The sequence below is a fragment of the Ursus maritimus genome, unplaced genomic scaffold (genome assembly GCF_017311325.1).
Source record: "Ursus maritimus isolate PB19 unplaced genomic scaffold, ASM1731132v1 scaffold_29, whole genome shotgun sequence".
Lineage (NCBI taxonomy): Eukaryota > Metazoa > Chordata > Mammalia > Carnivora > Ursidae > Ursus > Ursus maritimus.
This window is the reverse complement of record NW_024425452.1, coordinates 29480196-29487481: the sequence shown is the minus strand read 5'-3', so window position 1 is coordinate 29487481 and position 7286 is coordinate 29480196. Positions and strand designations below refer to the sequence as shown.

The 7286-nt window shown below is 38.6% G+C and overlaps 1 pseudogene; it reads right to left on the bottom strand.

Moving 5' to 3' along the window:
* Window positions 1-718: 718 nt before the first annotated feature.
* LOC121105691 lies at window positions 719-1707 on the bottom strand (annotated as a pseudogene).
* Between the last annotated feature and the right edge of the window lie 5579 nt (window positions 1708-7286).

Sequence of the window (7286 nt, the reverse complement as noted above, 5' to 3'; positions counted from 1 at the left end):
TGAATCAATGTAGAAAATTATTTTAACAAGGGTGTAAATTTCTGAATTTTCCATATCCTCATCAACACTTAATATCATCTGCCCTTTTAGTTATTCTGTGTGTGATGGTTTTGATTTGTATTTTCCTAAATAACCAAAGATGTTGAGAATCACTTCATATTCTTAAGGGCAATTTCTTATGTTTTTCTTTGGAGAAATGTCTATTTAAATTCTTTACTTATTTTTCATTGGTTTATTGTCTTTTTATTATTAAGTATTTAGATTTGTTTATGTATTCCAAATAAAGGTTTCTTCACAGATATATGATTTAAAAAAAGACAAAACAAAGCTAACCTGAATTCTAGGTTCAGTTGGGGATTGAGAAAAATCTCTTAAATAGAGATTGGATAGCCCTTGAAAATTTCACTTCTTCATGTATTTTATGCCTGAACAAACTACTTTCAATCCCTTTGTATACTTATACCTTGCAATAAGAGGTTGTTAAATAATGCCAGAAGTACACTGCAAAAATAAATTTTCTTTTCAAGAAATATGAGTATATAGTGATGGACAAATGATTTTTCTGATACTTTACAAATTAAATTCTTGATTAGAGGTAAAATTTCATTATATTTATACTTATATTTTTTATTAATTTATTTATTACCTGGGTACAGTATACTTTATTGATGGTACATGACGAGGTATGGCTCCCCAAACTCCTCTCCTTCTTCAGGGGGTCTGTGATGGAAACTGTGTAGAGGTCAAGAGATTCTCAGTGTGTTGGGGGATGAGTTGGAGTGGGGACTTCCCACCAGCTAAGGGCATCTGTCTTCCTCTTGCTCCCCCTGGGGCTGGTGGTCCAGGGAGCTCTTATTCCTTGAAGGCAATGTGGACCATAAGGTCCACCACCTGGTTGCTGTAGCAAAATTCATTGTTATACCAGGAAACAAACTTGACAAAGTGGTCTTTGAGAGGAATGCCAGCCCCCGCGTTGAAAGTGGAAGAGTGTCACTGTTAAAGTTACAGGGAACAACTTGGTCCTCAGTGTAGCCCAGGATGCCCTTGAGGGGCCCTCCAGTGCCTGCTTCATCACCTTCTTAATGTCATTGTATTTGGCAACTTTCTCCAGGTGGCAGGTCATATCCTTGACTGACCTATACTGTTTGTACAATAAACAATAATTTTAAAAGAATAAAAAATATAAATGGTCTGTGTTTCTAACAAAATGGGGGTGAGGACACGGAAGTCCATGCCAGTGAGCTTCCCATTCAGCTGAGGGATGACCTTGCCTTCAGCCTTGGTGGTGCCCGTAGAAGCAGGCAGCCCCTCAACCATTGCACCACAGCTTCCTAGAAGGGCTGTCCACAGGCTTCTGGGTGACAGTGGTGGCATGGACTGTGGTTATGAGTCCCTCCATGATACCAGAATTGTCATGGATGATCTTGGACAGAGAGACCAAACAGTTGGTGGTGCAGGAGGCATTGCTAACTATCTCGAGGGAGTTGTCGTACCTCTCATGGTTCATGCCTATCACAAACATGGGGGCATCATCAGAAGGGACGGAGATGATGACCCATGCCCCCCCCCTTCAAGTGAGTCCCAACCTTTTCCATGGTTGTGAAGACCCCAGTGGACTCCACAACATACTCAGCACCAGTATCACCCGCATTTGATGTTGGCAGGATCTCACTCCTGGAAGACGGAGATGGGCTTTCCATTGATGACAAGTTTTCCGTCTCAACCTTGACCATGCTGTGGAATTTGCCACAGGTGGGGTCATTGACGGTGACAGTATCCACTTTGCCAGAGTCAGAATAGCCCTGGTGACCAGGCACTCAATATGGCCAAATCCCTTTACTCCAACCCTCACCTTCATGTCTCAGGGACACAGCTGTCACTGTACCAGAGGATGTGGCTGTTTGTCAAAAGGAAAGGAGCAGAGAACCATATTTGAAAATATTTTTGTATCAATGACAAGAGGTTGATAGTCTTCCCATCAGTAAGCAATGACTTTGAAAGTAATGGAAGAATATAATGAATATCCACATTAGTAATTATGAAATAAAAATTCAAAGGAGTGATATTAAAATAGATAGCATTTAAACCTTGTCTTTTACTCTGTGTAAACTATTTGATGCTTTCATGGAGTATTAATCATTTATTATGCCAGCATAATGGAAGATCAACGGTCTGGATAAAATAGTGGAAAAGGGGGATGCCTGGGTGGCACAGCGGTTAAGCGTCTGCCTTCGGCTCAGGGCGTGATCCCAGCGTTATGGGATCGAGCCCCACATCAGGCTCCTCTGCTATGAACCTGCTTCTTCCTCTCCCACTCCCCCTGCTTGTGTTCCCTCTCTCGCTGGCTGTCTCTATCTCTGTCAAATAAATAAAATCTTTAAAAAAAAAATAGTGGAAAAGGTAGATTTCAACTTTCCATTTCAGTCATTTTTAAGCAGTGACATGCAGAGTGATCTGCACAGTCATTTTCAAGTGATTGAAATGAGTTTGTACAATAAACAATAATTCTAAAAGAATAAAAATTTTATAAACGGTATGTATTTCTAATAAATTAAAACTTCCATTCAGTTTGATAAGCAATCTAAGATTTTAACACTCCTTTTAATACTTTTGCCCACCTTGGAGTTTACTATTTTTACCCAAATTTTTACTGTATTTAATGTATTTTTTTTTTCTGTATTTAATGGGTTAGGCTTCTGCACAAAAAACCATCCAGGCAATCAACCATAGGTGTGATGAGCATTTCAAAGAAGACAAGAGATATGTGCACTTGTGAATTATCTGTTCAAATTCATTGCCCATTTCCCAGAAGGATTAACCTCCTCTTATTTGTTTGTAAGAGATCTGAACAGACCATCAGCCCCTTGATAATATCATGTAATAACTAGACACCTAGGTCTGAGCCTGACAGTGTGAGCTCAGATTCCAACTCTACCATCTATCTGCTAATTCCATGGACCAATTTTATTAACACGTCCTCACTATTCTCATCTATAAAATGAGAATTATTTCTCAGTAATACTACCCACGTTTTATTATTGCTAGCAAAGTTAAAGGTTTAATACGTGTAAAACATTTAGAAACTTTGTTCCTAAATTTCTTCTTGCATGAAATGAGGACAATCATCATGCCATTTCATAGTGCTATTACGAGACTAAACGCTTTTATATATGTAAAGTGATCTGAATGGTGCTTTGGCATTCGGTCACTGCTATGTAACTCCAAGTGCTATTAATATTTTTCCTTTATTATCATGATTATTCTATGTCCAGTGTATAATAACCCCCTGTTATTACTATATAGTGCAAACAATTGGGTTTATAGTGTTTTGTCAAGTTTTGAAATTTTATGCAACAGTAACATTTTATAGACCAATGGATGCTAGTCATGCCATTACATTCTTTACATGGCTGTCTTGATCTGCCTGGGATGCCGTAACAAAATTCCATAGACTGAGTGGCTTAAACAACAGACATTTATTTCTTATAGTTTTGGAGGCTGGGAAGTCCAAGATCAAGGTGCTAGCAGACTCATTTACTGGCGAGGGACTTGTTCCTGACCTTAGATGGCTGTCTTTTGGCTTTGTCAGCACATGGAAGAGAAAGCGGGAGAGCTCTGGGCTCTTTTTGTCTTCTTATAAGGATACTAGTCCCATCGGGGGGGAACCCTACTCTTAGGACTTCATCTAGACCCAGTTCCCTCCCAAAGGCCCCCTGTCCACAAATATCACATTGGAGATATATGAATATGAATTTGAGGGGGTTGGGAACACAAATATTCAGTACATAATGATAATTGTCTCATTTCAATCTCATTGTATCTTACAGGTTTAATGCTTTTATTACCCCATTTTACAGATCAGGAAACTACTCTGCTCCAACCTATATTTGGAAAATTGTTTTAACTTTCATTATTGGACTTCAGATTCATCATTGTTACATTTTATAGGTACATTTATAAATCTCCAGTAACATTTTTGTATATATGTAGTATTCTATTTCTGTAGTTTGAGGGAGAAATGATGATTAAAATAATAAAACAAAGGACATCATATTTATCATGTTTTATTGTCAACAAAAAACATTAGTAAAATAATAAACAGAAAAACCTAAGGATATAGTTAAGGTTCCTCTTACCATTTGTCAGAATAAGCACACACTTTATTTAGTGGAAACTCTCTATTTGAGTGTGTATATAATTCCTATGTCAATCTTCAACCTTAATTTATTTGATCTTTTTCAGTTATTTTGTTATTGAAATGCAACTTACATAAAATATTCCTAGTCTATTAGCATCCAAACATTTTATCGAAATGTTTCATTATAGGAGAATAGTCTCATATATCAAGACATCGTTTTTTTGAAGATATAAACCAGCAGTATGTTTTGCTTTATCTCTGATTTTATTGCAAAAAAAAAAAGAGGGAGGAGTGTTTGGATATAGCTGGTGATGGTTGTGGAACTCAGCACGTATAAACCCTTCCAAGGTGCCCTCTGGAACTGTTGCTCGTCATTAACAAGGTTCTAAGGGCTGAGCTGTGTCTGCAGAATGAAGACTTTTCTGTTTTGTTTTGGTTTCATTTCCAGGCGCCTGTGGCCAGGAAGTGGAGTTGGTTTCTTTTTTTCTTCACATTGGTAATTCCAGATAATTTTTCTTCTACTCTCTCTTGCCAAAACTTCACTATTCTTTTTGATATTCATTGATTTGACTAATCGCTTCCCTTTCTCTGTGAATTTTCCTTCATTCAGTAAATTCTTTAGTTCTTGACTCAAAAATCCCTTTCTCCACCTCAGTCTTACTATCATTTGAGTCCCCTCCAGTGGTATTTTATCCCAGTTCCCTTCTGTTACTTGCTAAAATGACTCCTTAGCCATCGCTATTCCTAGAAACTCTGAAAGTGTGACTTAAATATCTTGCTTTCCATCCCAACACCCCCTATCATCCAGTTCCACTGATAGGATTCCTCAGTCTTGAAGCTGCTAGTCCACTAACCCCATAATTTTCTTACTAACCATCTTTCCTCTTTGCACCTCATTCTACTCTTTGCTTAGTTTATATTCCATGGTCCATTTGGCCTTTGCAAAAGCCCTGTCATCTCTGAGCTCTGATGTTCTCCACCAGTGGTGTTCCGACTCCTACGAAATCCAATCACCCAGCTTATTCTCATCTGTACCATAAACAGCTGAATTTTACACAGAAAAATAACATCATTCAGGATGGCTAGTTTAAATATTTGTGTAACACTGGCAGGAAATTCCACAGTGCATTCCTAGTAAGCTTCAAGTCTCTCTCTCCCAGATCTGTGCTCCTTAAAGTGTTTCCCAGAAACTGGTGCTCTTTTATAACTATTTATTAGTGGTCCATGACAAGTGAATTTGCAACCTTTTAGAGCAATTTCAAGGAATAAGTTTAATTCTCCTTCATCTAACGTTAAACAAGTCTTGTTAAATTTTCTGGTATTTCATTTTTATTTTATAAAAGTATTTGTCCATGGTGGATTGGAAATTTAATATAAATGGTCTATTACCTTGGATAATTTGAGAAAACTATCCTGGATGATTATTTCATACCTTCTCCTCTCTCCTAAAACCTCTCTTTACCTTCCTCACTGTCTTGCAGAAGATACAGCTGTCTTCTACTTCAGTGAAAAAGAAATAGAAGCTGTTGTAAGGGAGCTCTCTCACCTTCTCATTACCATGTTGAGGATTGTACCAGCACCTGCCCTGTTGCTGTCCTCCCCTGTTCAGGTGGAAGAGACCCCTTCCTCCCCTGCTCCCTCGCCTTTCACCTGTGTCTCAGAGCCCCTCGTCTTTCTTACCTTCTCAGCGATTTGCTCTGCAGTTTTCCCTTTCCTCACCAGAATTAATCTCTTTCTATGTATAATTTCCACAAATCCTGCAAACATGCTATAGTGTCTCTCATCTGAAAAAGAAAAGAAAATGAAAGAAAAAAGAAAAGGCAGGTATGTGAAGTTCAATATTCCCACAAGGCCCTTCTCCATTTCTCTGCTTGCCCTTCACGGCGGAAGTTCTCAAAAAGACTATGGGAAAGCTGATGACTCTAGTCTAGAGAAACTCCCTAACTCTGGCAAAATCGAGGTGGGGGCACCCCAGATTCCAGTTCCTCGTTGTAATGGTCTGCCTGTCAAGTGGTAATGTGTGAGTTCCACACACATCAAAGGAGAAATTTGGTAATGGTTTATTTGATGGTGCAGATAGATGATAAGCCTCATTGTCCACACTTTTTATTAAGCATGTCACTGAGTTGTCCACAAACCTCTCAAGGGAGCCGACTAGGGCAACTGCTGCAGGGCCTTTGTTAGCTCCTCTGATGGCCCCAACAGAGTGTGAGCCACAGCAAGCGCTTGCTGCTGCGGGGGAGTTCCTCACTTTTCAGGCAGGGTAAGTCTAGTAAGCGTGTTTCTCTGAACACTGCTTGTCTTTACTGATTATTTCGTATTCATCCCTCTAACTCCAGTTGCAACAAGCCTTCATGTATCAAGAACTCAGCAATGTTTCTTGATGAATAAATCCTGCAAAGGAAGATTAATCATAATACATCTATGGGGAAAAAAAGATGTTCATTAGGGGGGCGCCTGGGTGGCACAGCGGTTAAGCGTCTGCCTTCGGCTCAGGGCGTGATCCCAGCGTTCTGGGATCGAGCCCCACATCAGGCTCCTCTGCTAGGAGCCTGCTTCTTCCTCTCCCACTCCCCTGCTGTGTTCCCTCTCTCGCTGGCTGTCTCTGTCTCTGTTGAATAAATAAATAAAATCTTAAAAAAAAAAAAAAAGATGTTCATTAGGTGTCTACTACATTCTAAAATTAAATGTTTGCAAATATGCATAACCAGCAATAGTGAATAATGTGCTGTTTGGTGAGAGGATAACCTAGAGAGCACTGATGAAAATTCTCATGGGGAAATAAATCTCTTTCTGGTTAGGTGAAGGAGAAAAATATTATAGTGTTGTGTAGATAAATACTTTACTCCCTTCCATTAATGATCATTATTAGATATTGTTCAGTGATTTCATTACATTAATATCTTAAGATAATTTGTTTCTCATTGTCCAGAATGAAAGTATATTTTGGCCTTAACAGAAAAATAATTTTGAAGTAAATTAAACATCAGTGAAAATTGTAATATGAATACTGGTTTTTGCTGGCTTTTTATTTAGGTTGGATCATGGTTTTAGTGATCTCCTAAATAGCTATCTATATGAGAGCCCCTTTTTGCTTAATATTACCTTTCCATCAAAGGATATGAATTCTTTATTAAGCTCAATAGTT